Source organism: Strigops habroptila, chromosome 1, assembly GCF_004027225.2.
Source record: "Strigops habroptila isolate Jane chromosome 1, bStrHab1.2.pri, whole genome shotgun sequence".
NCBI classification, from domain to species: domain Eukaryota; kingdom Metazoa; phylum Chordata; class Aves; order Psittaciformes; family Psittacidae; genus Strigops; species Strigops habroptila.
Window position 1 is genome coordinate 104,362,302 of NC_044277.2, and position 22,430 is coordinate 104,384,731.

General features: G+C 44.9%; 1 protein-coding gene across 1 annotated transcript in view; it reads left to right on the forward strand.

The window, feature by feature from the left end:
* ACTR3B (actin related protein 3B) overlaps window positions 1–22,430 on the forward strand; it is a 105,166-nt gene that overhangs the window by 16,198 nt on the left and 66,538 nt on the right. The gene's annotated exons all lie outside the window — the stretch shown is intronic.

Genomic DNA, 22,430 nt, shown 5'->3' on the forward strand with positions numbered 1-22,430 from the left:
TTGCAAAACATTGGAAGAGGCTACAACTTTCTTGTGTTAGTTTCTGTGAAGAGGAGGTGCACTTTCTTTTCATGCTCCCTCTCTCACTTTGTAATCTTTCCCAGCTTTTTTCTAGCTCTGTTATCTCTAATTACTTTCAAATGTACCCAAATCATCATCCCTGTACTGAAATGAACTGTCTCTTATTCTCAGCTATGCAGGCCTCTGCTGCTGTGATACCAAAGTCAGGTGTACTTCTAGAATCTAAAATGAGTAAGGATTAAAAGATTGTCCCACCTGTATTGTTCCTGTTCCCACTGTCGTCTGTGGCAGGACGCCTGTTGTTCTGGCAGGACAATTTAATGCTAGCTGTGGATGTTTTTAAATAATGGAAAGCATGGCACAGCTCTGTTTAGATAAAGCTGCACTCAAGCCGTTGATCTGACTTTGAAACTCCACATCATATGAATTAAAATGCTAGAATTACAGTCCTCTGAGTCTGTCTCCTTTTCTGCCTCACTAAGCATTAATTATTGTGGTCTCGACACTCTGTTCTGCCCTTTTCTTCTCTTTCCTCCTCCCCACTGGCACTCCCAATGGCTGGGGAGTCTTCCCAGTAAAGCAGTCCAGTTCATCTCCCAATAAAGGGCCATCAGCCAACACATTCCAGGCCTAAATTAATCTCATAAATACTGGTACAGGCTTAAATAAATGCAGTCCCTCAGTTAATGTACTAGATTTCAATGGAATTACATGGGGAATTAATTTTCCTCTGTCTGTAGTCTGAAAAACAGTAAAACAGGGAAATGCTTAGAATTTATGGCTCAGCTTTCCAAACTGGTTGAAGGACTGGTTCTTGCATGTTGCCCATCTATGTAGACTGTAGCAAGATACTCCTGCTGTGCATGTCTTTTCTACACAAACATATAACATGTTAGGCCTAACTGATAACGACAAAAGCACCCCTAGATGGGTGGCAACTCCATTTGAAAGTCAGCCTGCAGACCTGTATGGTTATTTGTTACATGTAATGGCAGGTATTTTAGTATGTGTGTGTAATTTCTGCTACATGTGATGATGCCTATTGCTGTATGCTTATGTCTTTGGATAATAACAAGAGTTATCATTTATGTAGCACTTTACAAAGAGATGTACCAACAGCAGTTGCAGGAATTAATCTGACAAGGTCCAGCAGCGTATATGTATGTCTGGCATATGTAATGCTTTGTTAACTCTGTGTGCCTTGTGACTTGCTATAGTACCTAAGTGAAAAGCCAAATATCAGGATTTTCTAGTACAACTGGATGAGAAGACACAAAAATAAAGAACTCGTGATGAACTTTTCAGTTAAAACTTCATTCCCTTTTCTTTTTTTATTCCGTTCATTCATGTCCCATCCTTTCTGTCTGCGCATTCTATAATGTTCTTTTTCTTTACCATCTTTTCCCCATTGCCCTGTGCCTTTTCCTTCCCAGGTGAAACATCCCTCTTTTTCCCATTCATTGCCCTTAGTAGGTTCTCTCCACATAGTTCATAATTTCTATCCGTCACTTCCTCCACTCATCAACATCTTGGGCAGGAGTGAGTGAAGAAATGGTTTCTGAAAGAGCAAACCATTCTCTAGAGTAGTGTTTCTCTCTCTCTCGAGAAACACTACGGATCATTATCTTTCTGTTAATGGAGAAGCAGAAAATGTGTGAAGTCAGTTGATGATAACATAGTAAATATGTAGATGAAAGTCCTCTTGCTGCAAGAGGTATCATAAATAGAAGGTACTTACAGGTATTTGATCTGAGCCAAGCCTTCCTTGCATCTAAGTATTCTCATTCCGTATCTATGTATAGCTGATGTCTGTAGGAACACAATGAAAATACAGATCTGTGCATTAATTAAATTAATGGGGGTTTAATGTGGAAGATGCACACAAATATTTTTTTATCTCTTCCAGAATGGGCAGCACACAAATTGTAATAATTTGCATGCTGATTTTTACCATGATAAAACTGAATCTGCCCAACAGCCTTTTGCTGACTTCATGGTTTGGTTAGGTCTGTTCTCACAGTGAAAAGTGTTTGAACTGTGGCATTACCATTTCAAATTATTTTCTGACTGCTCTCTGAAAATAGAAGAAAAATAAGAATACAATAGTCAGGACCCCTTATAAAATCTTCCTAGAGGAGTCCATAGACACTCACCATTGGTCTCAATGGAGCTTTCACACATCCTTGAAAGGAATTCATTAAGCTGGAAAAGCTGGCTAGAAACCAGTCTTCCTATAATGTCTTCCATAATTTGCTTCAAGGGACACATTTATAGTCACTCAGCCTTTTTTATAGATCTTGTGCAAGATGAAGGGCTGGGTCACAATTGCAAGTCTTTAATGAATAGATGTTTGTTGCATGCCACAACCCAAATAATTTTTCAAGCATCTCAGCACAGCACAGTCTTTACAGTTTGGACTTTCCCAAGGATATGCAACAGGATGATAGGTGCAACCTCTGGAATCACAGTGATACAGTGACTGGTTTTGTTCCTGGTGCTCCTTCTTCCATGGTGACCCATTTGGATGTAGAAGGAAAACATCCAGCAACTGCAATTTCTACTTTTGATATTTTTCAAGGACTTGATTTCAGCTATTTCTTTTTATTCACATTAACTTCTCTACAGGCTTATATGGAGACAGGTTACAACAGAAAGGCTACTCCAAATAACAAAGCATCACTGAAACTTCAAATATTTATCAGACATGGCCAGATCTCAGCATAACATACTGCTTTTTAAATAGCCTTAAGATCTTCTGCGTCAAGTCTGTTTCATTTATGAGGATTGTCTGTCATTCCCATTCCACAAAATACTGCTATTGGATTATAATGGTTAGAGAGAGAGGGAACAAACAAAAATGAAAAAGAGAGGGAGATGTTTCTGGAGTGTGAAGCTCATGGGACTTTTAGAATAGGGAAGTTAGATTTGGTTTCTGACCTTTGATTACCTAATACAAATTCAGTCAGAAACTTTTTATCTGAAAGTAGCCCAAATGAAGAACTAGCTCCCTTCCTAATTCTCCTTTCAGAGAAAACTGGGCGCACCAACACCGGACTTTTTTGCTGGACATTTACCACCTGGTCACAAACATTGGAAGTCATGTCTTAGCATGGTAAGCCAAGTAACTATTTGCACAAAGAAACACTGAATGCACTTACATATTGCAATGGGAACAGCCTTGAGTCACCATATTGATATACAAAGGATCAGATAGTAAACCTTTTATTAGCAGCCAGGAATTGCTTTTGAAAATGATTCTTTTTCTTTGACATCCCTACATATGGACTGAAGGATGCTGGTACAGTTCTCTTTCTATCAAAATAGGCTATAATGTGTGACTATGTTCTAGGAAAGTGTTACCTTTTTTAACAGATTTATAATTTTTTATGTCAGACCACCACGAAGCTTTCAAGCAATAGCTGCTGGCCAAAATTACATTAGGAAAGTGCACGTTATGCTCCATTTCCCTCAAGGAAGGGGAGGTAAACATAGGCAATCTGGGCTGGGAGGGCCAGAGCAGAGGTAAGGAGGCGGCCAGCTCCCCAATGTCTTGGCTTTTACTGTACTCTTCCTAGGGTCTCTGCTGGATTGATCCATGGCAGTTTCAAAGAAAGATAACAGGCCCTTTTCTAAAATCTTCAGAGTCCTTAGCTTTCATACCTGTACCCATATTTAAGAAGAATGCGTCTGTTATTCAAGAGAGGTAACTGGTCCTCAGCTTTCTAGGGCAGGCCTGTTAGGCTCTGTGCAGACAGACGCAAGCTTCCCCTGCCCATGCCTCCACAGCAGGCGTATTAGCTCGGGCACTGAGCCATGCTAATACAGCTCTGTGGCTCCTAGACAGGGGTTGGCACGAGTCTGGTTGGCTTGGAGTAGGGGCTGGGTGAGCTCACATCTGTCTGCACCTGTCTGTGCTGACAGAGTAAAATTCAGGGTGGAAAAAGAAACAGGAGAAAACCTAAACAAGCACTTCTGAATCCACCTCGCGTTAGCAGCTGGAGTGCTGAAGTCGGGGGGTATGCTGGGGTGCAGCCACACACACAGCAGGAGCTGTTGGCTGGATCTTGCCTCTGCAAGAGAGACAGAGGCTCTGGAGCCTGCTTGTGCCACATTGGCTGCAGGAACTCAGCAGGAACAGCAGCTCTTGCTGAGTTTCTGCAGGCAGTCCATACACGCATTTCTTCCCAAAATGGCAATACAAAAGTAGCAATACAAAATACCAAAGAAGGGATACAGAAGGACTTGGGGGTTTTGGTTGATGGGAAACTGAACATGGGCCAGCAGTGTGCACTCAAAAGTGTGACCAGCAGGTTGAGGGAGGTGATCCTGCCCCTCTACGCTGCTCTCATGAGACCCTGCTTGCAGCACTGTGTGCAGTTCTGGTGTCCTCAACATGAGAAGGACATGGAGCTGTTGGAGCGAGTCCAGAGGAGGGCCACGAGGATGATAAGGGGGCTGGAGCACCTCCCGTATGAAGACAGGCTGAGAGAGTTGGGGCAGTTCAGCCTGGAGAAGAGAAGGCTGCATGGAGACCTCACAGCAGCCTTCCAGTATCTGAAGGGGGCCTACAAGGGTGCTGGGGAGGGACTCTTCATCAGGGACTGTAGTGACAGAACAAGGGTAATGCGTTCAAACTTAAACAAGGGAAGTTCAGGTTAGATACAAGGAAGAAGTTTTTTACTGTGAGGGTGGTGAGGTGCTAGAACAGGCTGCCCAAGGAAGTTGTGAATGCTCCATCCCTGGCAGTGTTCAAGGCCAGGCTGGACAGGGCATTGAGCAGCCTGGTGTAGTAGGAGGTGTCCCTGTCCATGGCAGGGGGTTGGAACTAGGTGATCTTAAGGTCCTTTCCAACCCAAACTGTTCTGTGATTCTATGAGTCTATGAATACCGGCTACTTCAAGGAATGGGCAACACAGTGTGATTTTTGCATTCTGAACGACAGATAGCACCCACAAAGGGGGAAACAATATTTATGGTGAATTAACACTGTTGACAGGCACAACTTGTACATAGGGCTGGTGGATGCTGTTCCTTCAATCTCAGGGAAAAGCAATGCACTGTAAAGCTCAGTGGCATTTTGAAAATACTTGTAAAAATCTGTGCAGCACAACCTGAAACTATTATTATCCGTTTAGTCACAGTGCTGCTAATTGCAAATCACCTTATACCAGGGAAGTTGGGTTGAGGAACTGAGCTCAGGAAAAAAGACCACCTCATTTAGGTCCCCATTAGTCATTGCAGCAGCTGAAACTATGTGACTTGATTCCAGCAGGTCAAGCCAGGTCACTTAGGTTAGACATTTAGGCTTCATATGCATAGAGCAAGTCAAAAAGCCAGTCTGCTTTCCTAGGTGAAGGAGGTGGTGGTGGGATGTAGCCAGTGCTAAATGCTGCGTTTGCGTTCACTCCCCAAAGCTCCAGCCCTTGTCTTAGGGCTGCCCATAGGAACTGCTGTCCTCTGGGCTCTTGGCCCTGGAGGAACCTCTTCTACTGGATTCCAAACTGAGCCAGGATTGCTCTTTTCTAAGCAATAACCAGTGGCACTAAGCTAAGCAGAGCCCACAATGCACTGCTTCTGCTTCCTGAGCCTGTGTCCAAATAGCTGTGAAAAAAATGGGGAGTGATTTCACCTTCATCACTGTGTTTCTGTTAGCATTTGTTGGCATCTTCCAAGGATGCCCTTCAAGTGATTTGAAGGATTTGGCCTAAATCTAGGTTGCAGAAGAGGTTAGGTGGGAGACCGACCAGGCTCTCAAGCTGAGCAGAAGGGCCTCTCGAGGATTAGACAGTGCTGCCTTTGCACCTCTGGAACTAAGGTGCCTAAATTCTTCCTAAATCCAGAGGTTGAGGAGCAGGGATAACATTCCCAGTACCTTTCTAAAAAAGCAGTCCCTACATAAACTGCTTCTCCTGCCCACGGACAGCCTGCATTGTTTGGTTCAGTGGCAGAAGGAAGCAGGATCAGGTGTTTCTTTTGTGCTCAGTGAAATGGTATCTGTGTGCCTGAGAAGCTGGAAGGGATATCTGAGGTCACTGAGTTCAGCCCTTCACTACTGCAGACAAACATGATGTAATCCCTTTCATTACATGAGCAAACTCCCATTCTAAAAGTAGTTCGTTCTGCTTGTTTTCCTTTTCTTCTCTACTTGATTTGCTCTCCTGTCCTCCTTCAGTAAGGTTAGGCCCACCCTTACTTTTGATTTCGGAGCCTGTGTTTATTCCAGGCTAGTTTTACCTATTATACTCTTATGGCTAGCCTTTGTCTTCACATTTTTTGTGTTTCTGGTGAGTGCAAATGGAAGATGAAATCCACAAGAAAGAGTTCATATCACTGTATTTGTGCATATTAACTACTCAGCCCACTAGTGCTTGATTAGACAATTTTGAGAAACAGGCAAATGATAATTACATTGGTCACAATACATTTAACTGAACATCTGAAGTAGCCATTAAAAAGAAAACCCTTCTAGAACAAGAAGAACTTCTATTTTATTAAACAATTTATAATTCGGTCATATGGCTCTTGAAGATACTTAGAGCTGAATTATGAAGTAGCTTATTTCACTTAGTGTCACTTTACATTTTACCAGTTGGAAGATCTGCAAAGTGCTTCACAAGGCAGAGATAAGTCCCTTGGAACCTTCCAATTGCATCTGAAAAAGTTGGGCTCCTTTGCTCTCCCTTAGTCTGAGCACATTCCAGCTACCAGTGATGTCCCAGTCAGCCAGAGCCCCATCAGCAATCTGTCCTCTTCATCTCTGTCACATCTTGAGGCAGGATTTGAAGCCAGTTTTGTAATGGAGGTAGAACAGAAAAGCATCGGCGTGGGAGCAAAATGATGAGGGTAGAAAAATGTTCGCTAACTGTGTGCAGGTGACTGTGGTTAAAAGGAAGTGTGAACATTTGCTGGCTTGCCTAGCACAACAGAACACTTTGAGTGGCCTTCCCTTGTGATACATTCAAGGCAATTTGATTTTGAATTTCTTTCCAAGTAAAATTTGAAACTTGTTTTTTGATCAGTTTAACACATTGGTCCCTGGGACATTCTGCTCAATGCCTTTAAGACTGCTGCTTCTTCCTATCCATCCTCAAAGCTTGGCTCTCCCTCATCAGCTATAAAATGTAAAAACTTGGATAGGTGTAATCAAAAATACGTGTATTGATTCTTTCAAGAATACAAGACCAGTTGGAATTTGTGTATATACACAATCAGCACTACATGTATTGATTCACAATAACACAAAGTGAATTCGAATTTATATATATGCATAATCAGCATTGCATGTATTGATTCACAATAATAAAAAATGATTTTCAAATATGCATGTACTCCTGAATTGCACCTAGCCATTTGGCTATCTTGGCTCGTAGCTTGTATGGAGTAGTCAGCTCTGTAGACCAATTCTATAAGTAGTTACATAGGTACATCCAGACCCCAGGGGCACCAACAGCCTCTGAAAAACCTCATCCTGCCTCTGAGGGTTTGGCTGCTGTTGCTCCCGGCCACCTCAGATGCAGTACAGCTGTGACCTGCGAGCAGGTTGCTGGGTATGGAGCTATGTGAGATGAACATGAGAAGCCACAATGGGGGCTGACCGCTTTGCTTGGGTGCTGCCTTTGCTCTAGTCTTCACCCTAGGTCCTTGCCTGGGTGATGCTGCAGCTACATCTGAGCCTGGCCTCATCCCTCACTGGCCCTCACCTTCCTGGCTTGCCCTTGGAGCAGCCTCATCCTGTGCCCAGGCTGGTGCTCCATGACCCTGTGCATAGGGGTTTCATCTGCATGAAGCCAAGAGACGTGCTCTCCTCGCCTGCACCAGAGCAGTGCGTGGTGTGTGCTTTGGAGCAGGGGAAGCACAGGCACATATTCCCCACGTTCAGGATTAGCAGTACTCGGCCCCGTTCCTGAGCAGGCACCTGAGTGCTACGGTCATGTATCTTTCTATAAATAATTACTTCATCACTCGCAGCCTCTTTTCATCACCTCTTTTCCCTCAGACTGATGACTGTTCGGGGATGGAAGGCTGTTTTGGGATGGAAGGCTTTTTTCCTCTCTAGCTGGACCAAGGCCATTCAATGGAGTGAGCAGCAGGAGGTACTGAAAGAGAGATACTGTTAGCACTGTTTCCACATACCCGAAGGCTGATCTTTATGCAGCTGAGACTACAAGGGATATCCCTTAAAATAAAGGCCAGCTTATTACCCATCTTCTCCAACTCCTGTGGAACTAAATATCCTGAAGTCGAGAGAAGCTGTGCACAAAGCTTCTTTATAACTCTCAGTGTGCCTTCTTTGCTGGCTCCAGCTGCCCCTACACTCTGTTTTTCCTCAGTCTTTTCTTCAATATTTTTTCCAGTTGACTTAGTTATTACAGTACATGGACCAGACTGAGGAAAATACACTGAAGGTTGGAGCTGGCAGAGCGGGGAGAGCTGTGAGGGAAGTGCTCTTGCCATCCAATGACATCATCCGCGCGCTAATTGGTCACATTCCCGCGGATGGGAGGCACTGGCCAGCGTCCTTGGGCTTACTTCCGTGATACAGAACAGAGACGGTGCCTGTCTCCTGCCAGCCTCTTTCATTGCCAGCCTTCTGGCAAAGCTTAGGACATTTATAAAAACAGTACAGTACTTTATTTAGCCTCTAGTGAGAAAAAGTCACTTCACAGCTCCAGTTTAGGCACAAGGCACTAACAAGCAGATTAAAAAGAAAAAGAAAAAAAAAAATCTCTTACATAAAAACATTTCAAATGAATACACGAAAGTTGATTTGTATTCCAGATGACCTTGCAGATCAGGAGATTGAGCTGTGCCTTTTATCTCCAGAGAAATGGGTTCAAATCCTGATTAGCCCATAGAGGAAATTCCATTTAATGGTCTGATTTTGGTGGGCTGAAAAGCTGTTCCCTGCCTAGAACCACCATCTATTATGGTGTGATTGGCAGTCTGTGTTCAAGACAGAACAAGAACTTCACCTCATCTCTACTCCTATTACTTCATCCTGCCATCAGCTCGCACTACCTAACCCTCCACTTCCAAAGAGCCTGAGAAAATCAACAGGGCTTGCAGCATGAACAGAATCACCACAGCTGTGCTGGGCAGAGCTCTTGGAGAGAAGTTTCAATGGGAGGAGATGGAAAGAAGACTAGAAGGGGAAAAACACGGAATGAGGATGAACAGGGAAAGAATGTATGGATAAGCAAAGAGTGGGATGCAGGTACACCCAGAGCTGAAAGCAATAAAGGAAAATGAGTATAACTTTGTTTAAACAGTAGAAGGGAACATCAACTGTGGGAGGCATTCCCTCAGGGTCACTTCCCTGAATGGTCTCACTGTGTCAGGTAGTCCTGATTGGTATAAAGATGCCCTTAGTCCTTGGCTTCTGCTGTTCTGCGACAAAAGCATCTTAGCGTTGTTTTCCCAAGCCTTCATTCTTCAAAGCACGAACCTCTCTGTTGTGCAGGGGAGCAGAGAATTTGTGTCACTGTCCACAGCCAACTCGGGCCTCCATCATACCTTTGCAGAAGCTACAGGTTAAGAAAAGAAATGCTCATCTCCAGTCTTATCAGTTGTTCAGTCGTATTTTTCCTGCCAGGGTGAGAAGCCCATGTGGTGTCCTGCTGGGTGTTCTCTATACAGAGCAAGTGGAGGAAAGCAACAGAAATCTGTACTGTGACACTCGTAAGCCTTGTGACCCTGTTCTGTGAGGTGCTGTGAGCAGACACACAACATTGTCATTGTAAGGCGGCTGCAGAAGTGGATGAGAACTTGTAAGTGAGGGCTATGGAGGCATTGCTGTCACACAGGGATGGCATTTTGGCCAGACCTCACTGTTCTCTTTGTCCTTTTCATAACCACCTTGGGTGTGAGAACAGTGAATGTACATACAAAATACCCCTTCGGGGTATTTTGGGGTGGTCTTACTCGGGATAACCAAATCCAAATTTAGAATGGCATTGACAATGGGGAAAAATGTTACAAAATCAGTTTGATGATTAAGTGCAAACTACTGCGCTTGGGAGGAGAAATGCAAAAAGAGGACCTCCCAGCTGGGCAGCAGCACTGGGGGGGACTGGGGCACAGTGGACTAAAGGCCGGATATAAGGACAACATCAGATGTCCTTTTCTGGCTGCAGCTACTCCAGCAGCAAAAGCTGCTACCCATAACCCTGTTGCTCATCATCTCCTCCAACATCAGGTCTCAGCTTCTTCGTACCTGCTTATACCTCAGTCCTACCTGGGTCTGTTAAACTGGAGATCAGGAAAGACCTGTTATTTGAATGATTGACTGCAACCGGGATCCTTTACCCAGATTGTGTTAGGGAGCGATTATACGGCGGTTATACTGGTTGACCTGGGAGGGGGAGAGCCTGCAGCTGAGCGGTGGTGATAAGCAGCTGGAGTGAGTGAAAAGAAATAAACTTTTCACCCAGCTCAGCTGCAGGCAGAACAGGATGTGTGACTGCAACCTAAGACATAGGAGATAATTATTCTACTCCACTTGGCACCGGTGAGGCCTCAGCTGGAATACAGTGTCCAGTTTTGGGCACTGCACTGTAAGGAAAATGTAGACAAACTGGAAAGAGTCCAGGAGAGAGACACAAGAAATATCAGAGGCACAAAAGGAACAACCTAGGAGGAAATGTTGAAAGGATTGTTTGTTTAGTCTGGGAACAGCAGAGTCTAAGGAGGAGACTCGATAAAAATCTCACAATATATTAAAGTTTATTGTAAGGAGGATAGCAATAAATCTTTCCCCATCGCCATGGGGGATAGGGAAAGAAGGAACCACCTTCATTTGCAGCTACTAAAATTTAGGTTGGACATTAGGAAAAACTTGCTAGATAAGAAGGTGATGAAGTAAAGCTAGCTAGGGTGTGCATGGCTCTTGTTAAAATTAATAATAACCGTGTCTTAGTTTGATAATGAGCATTGAAAGAATAAAGATGTTTCTTGTTTAAATAACTATTTTGGGTTAATGCCTGGGACTGGATTTCCACATGTGAACAGTACAACCGTGTGGATGCACTTGCAAGAAATAGCTCTTGGGCTGACAGCTTCAGGGCATAGATATTCGTTTCATGATCAGTGTGTGCAAAACCCAGCATCTTGTGACCAATCTCTCTTTGCAGGATCTCTACATATTGCTGCAACACAAATGAACCATCATGTAACACAAGGATTTGTATAAATTTTACAAATGCAGGAATAACCTTTCTCTTGTGATTTCATTTCTGGCTCTGCTGTATTTCTCCCTTGCAGGTTTGTATCCTATATCTCTAATCCCTTCTTTGTAGATTTGCTGTGTGTGCACAGCTAGAGATATATCCCCTGATTGCTGTTAATCCTTTGAGTGTTTATACATTATACGGCATATGTGTCCAGTGAAAGTTCTGTCGTATGGTTTTAACGATACTGATCCTGCAGCAACACTTCTGGAAACAGAAAATCGCACCGTTGTGGTTCCAGCCCAGGGAGTTCTCAGGCTGTGAAATGCGTTTTCTTCCACAGGAGAGAATCAAAGAACCTCTGAATGTTTTCAGAAGTTCAGTCTAAGGTGTTGGCAAACTTAGGAAAGAAACGGAAGGTTGGTCTAGAGGCTGGGTGTGGGGGTAGGAAGGCAGCACACGAAGGTCCCACACTGGATCTTTGGACTTGCCCAAGACCTTGCAGAGGTCAAAATCCATGGCTGTAGCTGGTCAAAATCTTTTCTTGACACCTATGATAGAATCTGGGGTTTTCTCATGAAATAAACTCTAGCAGGGAATGTATCTGCTACAGAATGCACTTCCTAATCTTTACTGCTTTGGATTTTAAGTGTAACTTCAGCTATGAGGGCTTTTGGATTTTCTGCTGCTTGGTTTTAGTTTGGTTGCAAAATCTGCCAGAGGTGTTTTACTTCCTGATATGTGGGCTTAACCTTCATTCCACCTTTGGATAATTTATCTGTTAATGAACAGTAATCAAGCAACCTGAAGTCATGGCTACTGTGGAATACTTCTGACATTTTGAAGATGAGTAATGGTAAGCCTAAATCCCATTTAAAGAGTACATTCATTGGAGTACTAGAACAGTACAAATCAGCAAACCAAAACAGCTAGTTAAGCTGGGTTTATAGTTGCTTTGCTTTCCACAAAAGCACAAAGCACCCACGGGGTATCAATTACCATATTAATTAATATTCTTTTTACAGGTCTTTGCAGAAGATAGGTTCTGCAGCATCTGTTGCAAAGAACCAAGAAGTGGTCAGTCTTGTCTATTAAAATAAGCTGAGAGAGGAAGCCATATCTCATGAACCAACTCTGCTGGGGGGTCTCTGGGTCACAGGAGAGCTTCAGGAGGCGGTTTGAGCCCACAGCTCCATGGTGAGCCTTGTAACCCCTAACTTTGGGTTATTCTGCAGGGGACTGGGATAACCATGTGCTCCCAGGTCTTCCTATTAGAGCTGTGACAACATGAAAGGTTTGCTGGGATAGAAAGAGAAGACAGGAAAGGGGTGGAGGGAGGAGAGGGGGACTCATCTGCCCTGATTTAGATATTGAACAACTGGACTTCAAGGACTGTGTTAGTCACCCGAGGCTCCACATACAGTCAGCAGAGAGGAAAAGGAACTTGAGAGAGATATTTGTCTCCTTTCAGGACAGGAAATGCCTGTTTCTCTGCTGCCTGTATGAGACATCTAGGTATCTAGCTACTTGATATGAGAAGTTAGCTGAGATGACCTCGCATGGCCTATTGGTTCTATGATTCTATTGGTTCGACACTCTCCTGAGAGGAGAGAGCCTGAGCTCTGGCCTCTGCTTCAGGGACTTCTGCTGGAGTTTGTGCAAATTACTGGTCATACAGACACCAGCAATGACAAATGCAGTGTCTCCCTCCTTCCTCCTGCCCAGGACAGTGCATCGTCACGAGGGGTCAGGTATTGCTGAGGAAAGTGGGAGATGCGTGTTTGCGTGTCCTCCTAGAGGAGAAGGAACTTGGCCCATGCACCACTTCCTGGAGAGTGCTTTTACCATTAAGCCACTGCCTAAAAGTGGGAACCACCTCCTCTCCATTCCCTGCTCTGTCTGCAAGCAGCAGTGACTACCATTACCTTTTGTAAGGAGGAAGGTTCTACCACTGAGGTCGTGCCATGCCCCAGAAGCCCTGACAGACTGGTCGCTTTAGGGGTTTTAGGCTGAAGAGCAATTTCAGAGGCCCAGATGGACTTGGAAGTGAGCTGGGTGCTGAACTTTTCAGGCTTATCAGGCCTGAGGCTCTACCTAGGCAGGAGCATGAAATGTCGAAGTTAAAAAGATGCCTCTTCACTCATCCATACCTGACACCTAGGCAAAGCAAACCTGACATCCCTCTCACACGGGTATCAACCCAAGCTCTTGCTGGCCTTCCCTGGGTTCCTGACAGCCCTTGGACGATCCATGGTAGATCGCAGGGATGAGGCACCAGCTGAAGGGCTCTTGGTGATGGCTACTCCAGGGCACTATGTTTTTTCCAAAGCCTTGCAGCATGCCACCATAAAAGCCTTGCAGGCAGAGGGCTGTGCTGCAGGCCAGTGGGAGGGAGAGCAGGAGGAGGAACAACATAACACGTTACAGCCAGAAAAAAGGATTCTGCATTAGGGATTATGTAACTTTTGACATGTCCTATATATCACGATCCAGTACGAAGGAGCTAATGCCGTGCCATGCTATGTTAGCAGTGCTTACTTTGTTGTTGTTAAGTGACATCCATGTCTTGTCAGAGGCTCCCCAATTCCACATCTGCTACGTCCTCATGGGGCAGCTCCTTAGATAACGCCTGCTGTGCAGCACCAGGCTGGAGCTGCACGCTGCACATGCATATGCCTAGACAGCGGCATGGGAAGTGACTCTTACCTCCTGCTTCAGTTCCTTGCAGAAGCAGTGAGGCTTACAGATGAGCCCTTCACCTTGCTGCAGACCAGGTTAGGACATGGTTTGCATTTAATTGCACCTTGTGAATAGGAATCCTCATTGTTTGGGAAGCCAAATCCTTTGGCGCTGTAACCAGACCAAACCCATCTTTGCTGGCTGTACGACTCCTGATCGCTTTTCCATATTTCACATGGGACCGGGCTCTCAAATGCTTTTTACAAACCTGACCAACTCCCTCCAGTGTCTGGTGGGGTTTGCTTTCCCACTGATACTTTCACTTGTTCCAGATGAACTCCACACCTTGATTTATTTATTACTTTGTGTTTGCTTCAGCAGAGGGACGGGTGAGTGGAAGTGCCTCACGTGCAGCTCCTGGGAGCCAGGCAGCCCTTGCAGGGGTTTGGCACCTCGCGCGGCAATGAGCACATGCAGGTAGAATGCTATCCCGCAGCTCCTGCTGCGCGCTCAGCAGTTTGCTCTCTGCTGAAGCCCAAAGTCAAGCGAAAAGCAGCTGGTTAAGGTGGAATCTGAAAATCAGTCATAAGATAAACAGGTTGCAGCATTAAGCGCTCTCCGAGGGGAAAGCAGTGTGCAGCATATGTTCTTACTTTGGAAGATATTAAAAAAGAAAAGGCTTTAATGGACCCTTTACTGGCTTATGCTAGTGGAGCTGTTAATTAATTAAATAACTATATGTGAATGGCATCCATTGGGAAAGAGCCTCACAGCTTCCAGATGCCAGTTATTGGCCCCATTACGGGCCTAAAACTATTACAGTAAATCATTACATGCTCCAAGATGAACTGGCACACGGTTGCTGGGAGGAAGGATGGAGCTATTCTCACTTGTGCCATTTTGTGCCAGTTTTTATCTAGTGAGATTAATTAGTACTTTTAGATGTGCAAGTCAGAGCTATAAAATATTAAAGGCTATTCCATCAATGGAGTGGAGATATGCTTAAGCAGGGCTTTTAAAACTCTTGGATGTTGATAGATCGGAGTTGGAAGAGATAGTGAGCAACATCTGATTTTGAATTTTTCCTTAAAAAAGGTTGGATTTATAGCTAGTGGGACTGCACAACATCTCCGTTTTGTGCTGTGGGAATACTCAGAGGAGGACATTAAAGTTTATCACCGAGGTTCAGGTGCCAGGTAAGCAAACAGTTTCTTAGGCCAAAACCAATCATTTAAGGCAGTTATTCCAAATGCAAAATCAACCAGAAAGTATTAAATAACCTTTTAGCCTGGATCCCCTGCCGGGAGGGGAACATTTCCTGACATTGGATGGCAGCCCAGAATCTATGATCTGGCCTAGAAATGGCACTTTTTTTTCTTTTTTCCCTTTTTTTAATTGATAAGCTATAAATTTTCACCCCAAATGACCACTATGGACATTTCTGTCTTTTTAGGCTGTGAGAGGTAAAGCCACTGAGTCACCTACATCATCTCTTGCCCCGACAGACCGTCCTTTGCAACTCTTCTTGCCTGCTCGGCCTGGTTTGAGCCCAAAGCTGAGTACTGAAGAGGCACTCCAGGGACTGTTTATACAGTTTACCCAATAATTAGTTCTTAGAGACATTAATTCATGGGGAGACACTTCCTCTGAGAAATTACTCCACAGCTGCACAAGGCAGGCTGAGCACACGGGCCCATAGGTTTTACAGGCCCATCAGACAGAGGCTGGGAGGAGCGGAGCTGAGGAGGCTTCTGTTGTCATCTTCCTTCTCCAAGCCCTGGTGCAAACTCTCACCTGAGTGCACTAGTTTGAGCAGGGCCAAGGGGAGCCACAGACGTGCCTTTGGTGATGCTGATAACCTGTTTGCCCAGAAGGACACATGAGATCTCAGATGGCTCAGTGGGAAAGCTCCGGCACGAAGAGTCTCTGCATATACCCCTGGGACGTGAACCAGGGGGTGGCAGAGGGGCTGCAAGTGAACTGCAGCTCTGCTGCTTGGCCACTCACACCCAGGTCAGGCCAAGCGCTTGGAGGACAACATCCCACTCCTGTGCCATGGTGTACAGGACACAGTGCAGACCACAGTCCAGCACCACTTCACCACGGGTAGAAAAATTAGGTCTTTATTGCTTGTGAGGATCCACAAGAGAATTGGTATCTCAGGAAAACCAACCTGATCTTGCTGCTTCTCCTGGAGCGAAGGTAAGGCCACGGTCAGAACCGCATTCATACAAATGCCACCGGGAAGCATGTATGAGAAATACATGAGTAAGAGTTTGCTGACTAACCCCTGGTTAAAGGAAATAAATTGATTTATTACACGAGCATGACAAATTAAGGCACCGGTCTTGCAAGTTGAGCTGTGTGAGCTGATCTCTGTGTCCACGTGGCTCTGATGGGGCCCAGTAAGGCTGAGAATGGAGTGTTGCAGTTGCCAAACCAGCAGTATAGCTGGCTCGATAGCAAAAGGTTGGAAAGTTTGTGTTTATGCTTTTCTGACACGCCTGAGATTTGGGTGGGAGCCATGGGACCTACGGCACCTAGGCTGAAGCACAAAGACAGCTGCTTTGTCAGCAGGGCAGCTTTCCCCAGTGTGCGTGCTGGTAAGAAAGCACTGCCTTTTCTGGTTTTAACCGAAAACAAATTGCTTTTAGGATGTTGGAGCTGATGAGGGGAGTGTCACCATGTGTCCAACACAAACAAAAAACCCAGCCGAGCCAAGAGCAGCCCAGTGCTTGTCTCCCATTCCCTGGTTGTAACCACAAGAGACTTCTCTTGGCTTGTGTGAGAGTGGGAGGGAATGCAATCACTGAGCAAAAAATGTTGTTTCTACTTGATAGTTTAACGTTACGTAGGCAGCAGTTGCGCTTTTCTACTGAGCATACTTTTCTACTCTATTGAGTCTTAGACTGGCCCAGCCTTGCAACAGAGAAAATGAAACTGGGATAGGAAAAATGCAGCTACTCTTTTTCATGTGACACAGATTATTATATTTTGTTAGTTTTTTTTCTGAGTAGAACATGTATACCAAAATGTTAGTGTGCTGTTAAGCCAACAACATGATGACTGATGTGACAAGTGACCGGGGCATGAAGAATATAGGGGATTGGCAAGACAAAATGTCTAGATCATGGATTTTGATCCAGAACAAAGTGGGAATGAGTGCAGGTCATCACAGTCTGATAACAGGACACTCTGTGCTGTGAGCCCATCCGTGGGCACCACTACAAGCCTCTGAATCACAATGTGGGACCACAGCAACTGCCAGCACGGCCCACCTTCCTGCTCCAGCCATCATCAACTGGATCTGTCTGTGCTCGCACCTTCCTACCCAGCACACTCATTTTTTTATGTCCTATGTTCTGAGCATTTCGGGAAAGAAGTAGGAAAAAGGAAGACAGCCATGTATGATGGTTGTAAAGTCAACAGTGGATTTTGAGTTTCCAGTTGGGGGAAATCTGGTTGTGTTGTGTGTGTTCTGGCAGACACAGCTGGAGAAAAGCTTTAGGTGTAGATGCAAAGTCCAGTTTGACTTTATAAAGATGTGTGAACACCTTTAACTTTAAAGATACAAATTTTCCCGTTGACTCCCCTTGAACTATTCATGCATTAAACATATGCATGAGCCTTTCTAGAAACAGGGAATACAAATGAGACTACCAAAATAGTTAACCAGAAATACTTCCTGTACCATGAAATAGGAAATTTTACAAGGGGTGTGCACAGAGCAGCTCTCAGGAGTAGATAAAATCTAGGCTGCATTGTTAAAAGTCAGGCATTGTTGGTGATGTACGAGAGGGTATTTCCAGCTACCTCTAGTGCAGACTGGAGTGGGGTTGCATTCATTATGTTGATTAAGCAATTTACTGGAATTTAGCATGTGGTGGATTGGCAGGAGGCAACTTGAACTTGGGGTGCGCAGCTGAGATCCATCCATTGTGGTGACAAACCTGAGTCATGCCAGCAGAGCAGCACGCTCGGCAATGCGTTTCTGTCAGTGACTTCTGTGCAAAGTCAAACTCAAACAATGACACCAGGGCCTGATAAAGGGAACTGATAAAAATGAACAAGACCTACATTGCTTGGGCAGTCTGTTGTGGGCAAGATACCCACAGTCTGGTGATACATAATGAGTTAATCATTCAAGGAGTAGCTTGGCTTCTCATTAGCTAGACTTGTATTAGTTATTAGCCTCTAATTATTTATATACATATATATATTCACATGGGAAATGTTTCTATTTTTATCGTCTGCATCTGCTTCTTCACATTGTTTCAAGTCTGTTTTTCTTCATAGGTTTATTGTTTAGCTTATGCTGTAGTCATTAGCACTTAAGGCTATAGGTGGTTCTGAAGTTACCATGGCCCGTTTGTGAACGTTAGCTACACAAGCATCCAGCAAATAAGCAATACTGTGACTTGAGCTAGTGGTTGGCAATGATCATGAACCCAGCTGACAGCACTATAGAACCTATTTTGTGGCTAAAGGCCACTTGTTTTTGCAAAGCTGCACTATACCCAAGCCTTTTAGACTTGTGTTTGCTAATTCATCTTAAACAGACCTTTAAGCTCTGCTGTTTGGTGGCAGAAGTTTTGGCAGGCTGCATTCTAAACTATCTTGTACGTTTCCTTTCCTGCATTAAAAATGGATACTTGAACAAGGCCATCAGTTGTAAGTCTACAAAAAGGCAACTCCTTATACAGGAGTACTTAAGGCTTTTATACAGTTGCACAGGATTGGGGGGTTTGGTTCTTTGTATGAAGACTACGCTCTGACCTCTCTTTTCTTTTGTATTCAAAACCTAACATCACCCTACCCAGGATTATCAGGATTTGTTTTTGAGTATCAAGACCAATAAATGAGTGAGAAGGAGACAAGGCAAGTCCAAAATGAGACGAGGCTCCAATCTCTACTCCAGTACCTACTTATATTTATTCTGGTTTAGGGCTTCTTTCGGCAAGGGGAGATTCACTGCCCTGAGCTTTGGCTCGCAGCTTCAGACAGGGAGGAAGTCTCGGGCAGGAGGCCACAGCGTAAGAAAATGTACCTTGCATTCAGTTTTCATGACACATGGCCGGAGCTAAAAGGTTTCTCTATTCCCTTTGAATGTTCTGTTTTGAATCGTGATGGCTTTGCCAGATGAAATGCCTTCAGTCCTATCTGTGTGTTGCTGTTGTTCACAAGAATCCGAGAGGCAGATAAATGCATGGTTTAGTCTGTTGATGAATTAAAATTTTAGCTTTAGTACATCCTAGCCCATAATTATACTGAATGGGTTTTTGAAAGAGAGTCTGAAAACCTACCGGCTTCCCAAAAATAATGGTTTTGGCTTCAAATAAATGGCAGGACAACAGTGATACTGAAATGCTCCAGAGCAGAGATTAGCCAGTCATCAACTCTAAACACTAGGAACCCTCACATTTTGAACTTTTACACTGCTATTTAGTGATTTCTTATCCTAACAGCATTTTCATTTGTGTTACCTTTATTTTCCTAGAAGCTAGACCTTGCTCACGGAGAAAACAGGTTGTGGGATCAAAAGATATAGGAAATCAGCCTTGTTCTCCTGTGTCTGCAGGCTTCCATCTTCAGGCTTTAACTCAGCTGTGCTGTATATGTAAAAGTGCAAATTCAAAAGGAATAGTTCAAAGTTTTACTCTTGGGTTTCAGACACTGCAGAATTCTGTCCTCTTTATATCCCCTGCATTCATTTAAATACCTCTGTCTGTAGCTCCACCTGCACTGTCTTCTAGTACTCCCTCCTCCCGTTGCCCATGATATATTGGATCAATCCATAAGTGGAACACCACTGCTGTGTAATGCGCAGTCCAAACTGCAGTATGGCTTCAGTCCAGAAAATAAACCCAAAGACTGTATCCCTTCCTTGTCTTTTGCCTCTCAGATCTCCTGTGGGTAGGATACCACACACGCTGTATGACTTACCAGAAAAGGAAGTATTGGGAAATTTTGTTTCCTGGAAGAGATATTAGTAGTTGCAATAAACCCCAAAAACACAATAAAAGAAAAGGCTGCTTTGAAATCTCAACACTCTGTTATGCTGTTTTGACTTGTTAACATTCATTTCCAATTAACGTTCACTTCCAATACCTAAAGGGGCCAAAAAGAAAGCTGGGGAGGGATTTTTTTACAAGGGCATGTACGAGTAGGACAAGGGGGGGATGGCTTTGAACTGAAAGATTAGACATTAGGAAGAAGTTCTTCCCTGTGAGGGTGCTGAGGCCCTGGCACAGGTTGCCCAGAGAAGCTGTGGCTGCCCCATCCCTGGCAGTGTTCAAGGCCAGGTTGGACGGGGCTTGGAGCAACCTGCTCTAGTAGAAGGTGTCCCTGCCCATGGCAGGAGGTTGGAACGGGGTGAGCTTTAAGGCCCCTTCCAACCCAAACCATTCTGCGATTCTTATGATTTCATGGCCAGTACTGCTAGGCCTAGGTAAAATGTGACCAAAACTGGTAGATACAACCTCTGACCTTCATTCAGAGCAGCAAAACCACTTCAGTTTCTTTACAAAACAAAAGTGACTTCAATGCAAAACACAGGCATGACATCCCACCAGAGCAGAGCCATGTGTAGAGTGAAGGAATTCGATCAGCATCAGAGAAAGGGGTTTACTTGGTGGTTCGTGTAGTCTGGGACAGCAGTTAGAAGTCACGGCCACCACAGAGCACAGAGCATTGTGCTCTGGAGGAGATGAGCCTGCTCTCCCTGTGCCAGGAGGAGTGTCTCTCCAGCAGCCATGCTGGACCTCCCAACTGGCACCTCTGGGTGAAACACTCCTTTGGGCTGTGCTGCTGGTGGATCACTGGGGTGATTCACTGACATGAGCGTGAATTGATCTGCAGCCAGCAAAGACCTGAGAAATGTCAGAAATTCCCATTTCCGTTGCTGAGAAAGGCTGATTTGCTGCTGTGGTGAGCATGGTGAAAATCAGGCACATTGGGATCTACCTCCTGAGCACAGGAGGATCTCACTTACTCCCCTGCCATGGTGGGAGATGGAACCTTTCCTGAGTGTTTATCAGCCAGCAGTGCCTTTGGGAAGCTGAGCAGGAGATCATGGGCACTCTCTGGCAGGCACTGGGCCTGCCTCCAGCCAGCACCGGCTGCTCTTTTACTTAACCACACCTGTGGGAGCGAAGGAGAAAGTTCAGCCAGTTGTTAGGATGCTTACGGCATCCCGCAGGACATTTCCACAACATCAACAACTGTGCTAGCAAATCCTTCTGTGCATCTGCTCTGAGAGACAGGGATGTTTAAGTTAATTATCTTCAGCCAGGGACTTCAGGCTTAATACACTGAGAGTGCTTGTGCAGGCCATATCAATCAATGGGAAGGGTTGTGTGGCATCAACCTGCAAGGTTTGTTGTGAACAGGATAGCAGAATAATCATATTTTGAACACTTCCATGGATTTTAAAGACAGTGAGCTCTTTCCTTCAACTACATGGGCTATTCGCATGCCTGGCTCTGCTGGCTTCTGTAGCTTCACTGACTATGCTACTGGTCTGTATCATTTGCTTAGGGCATTCATAAGTTTCATTAATAGCATCATTTGTTTTCTGATGGGTGAAAGTACAAGCACCTGTATAATTTCACAAAATGGGACTTCGTTGTCAGAAAAGTGCCACTGATATGTATGGTAATCAAAGCACAAACAGTGGCAGTAGTCTCACTGAAGAACCACAAAGTTAAGGTGTAAAGGATGAGGGCAAGTTCAGTCATGACATTCTAAGCGAAAGCTCCTCCCCCATGGGGCAAGACTGCCCAGCAGCCATGAGGACAGGGTGGCTTCCCACCAGCTTCCTGCTTGTCAGAAAGGTTTGAACTCTTTCCCATCTTTGGCTGTAAGGAGCTGCGACAGGAGCTTGGAGTGGCAATGAGCTGTTCCTGCCAGGACATGCTCAGCAGAGTCCAGAGGAGCAGACCTGCAGCTCTGGTGGTATGTCCTCTCCAGCCAGGTTTTCCTCTTCATGGTGGCCACTGGCTGCTCCTGCAACCTCCTGACCATTTTGGAGTCTGTTTGCTGTTTCCAGTGAAGCCATTCCTCGCCATTGTGGGCATTTTTCACAGGCTCTTGAGTGAAACAGAGCCCTTTGCCTGCCCAGTTCTGCTGACCATATGGCTTTCCTTTTTCCCATGCTTTAGCAAAGCCACGAGAGGCTACCCAAACAGCCTTCCTCTTCTCTACACTTTCCCCTCTCACTTCCTTACTCAATTTGGGCAGTAGTTAACTCCCAGGTTCTGGATGGTTTGGCTGTGTGAGTTGATAGCTTTGCTGGATGAGAAATTAATAAGCTCTTATTCATTATTCAGCTTTGCAACAGATGATTTTTATTAAATACTTTTCAGTTTTATACCTCAGAGCCTCTTCCCACTTGTGGCATAGCTCTGACTTGGAGACTCTCTCCCAGCTGCCCTTCCACGCATTCTGAACCTGGAGAGGAAACCTCCGTCACTTCAGCGGTGGCCTCAAGTGCCCAAGACAAGCTGGGCTATTCCTCCACTGCACTGCTTTTTGCAGCAGTGAGGCAGGATGTGACCAGCCACAGAT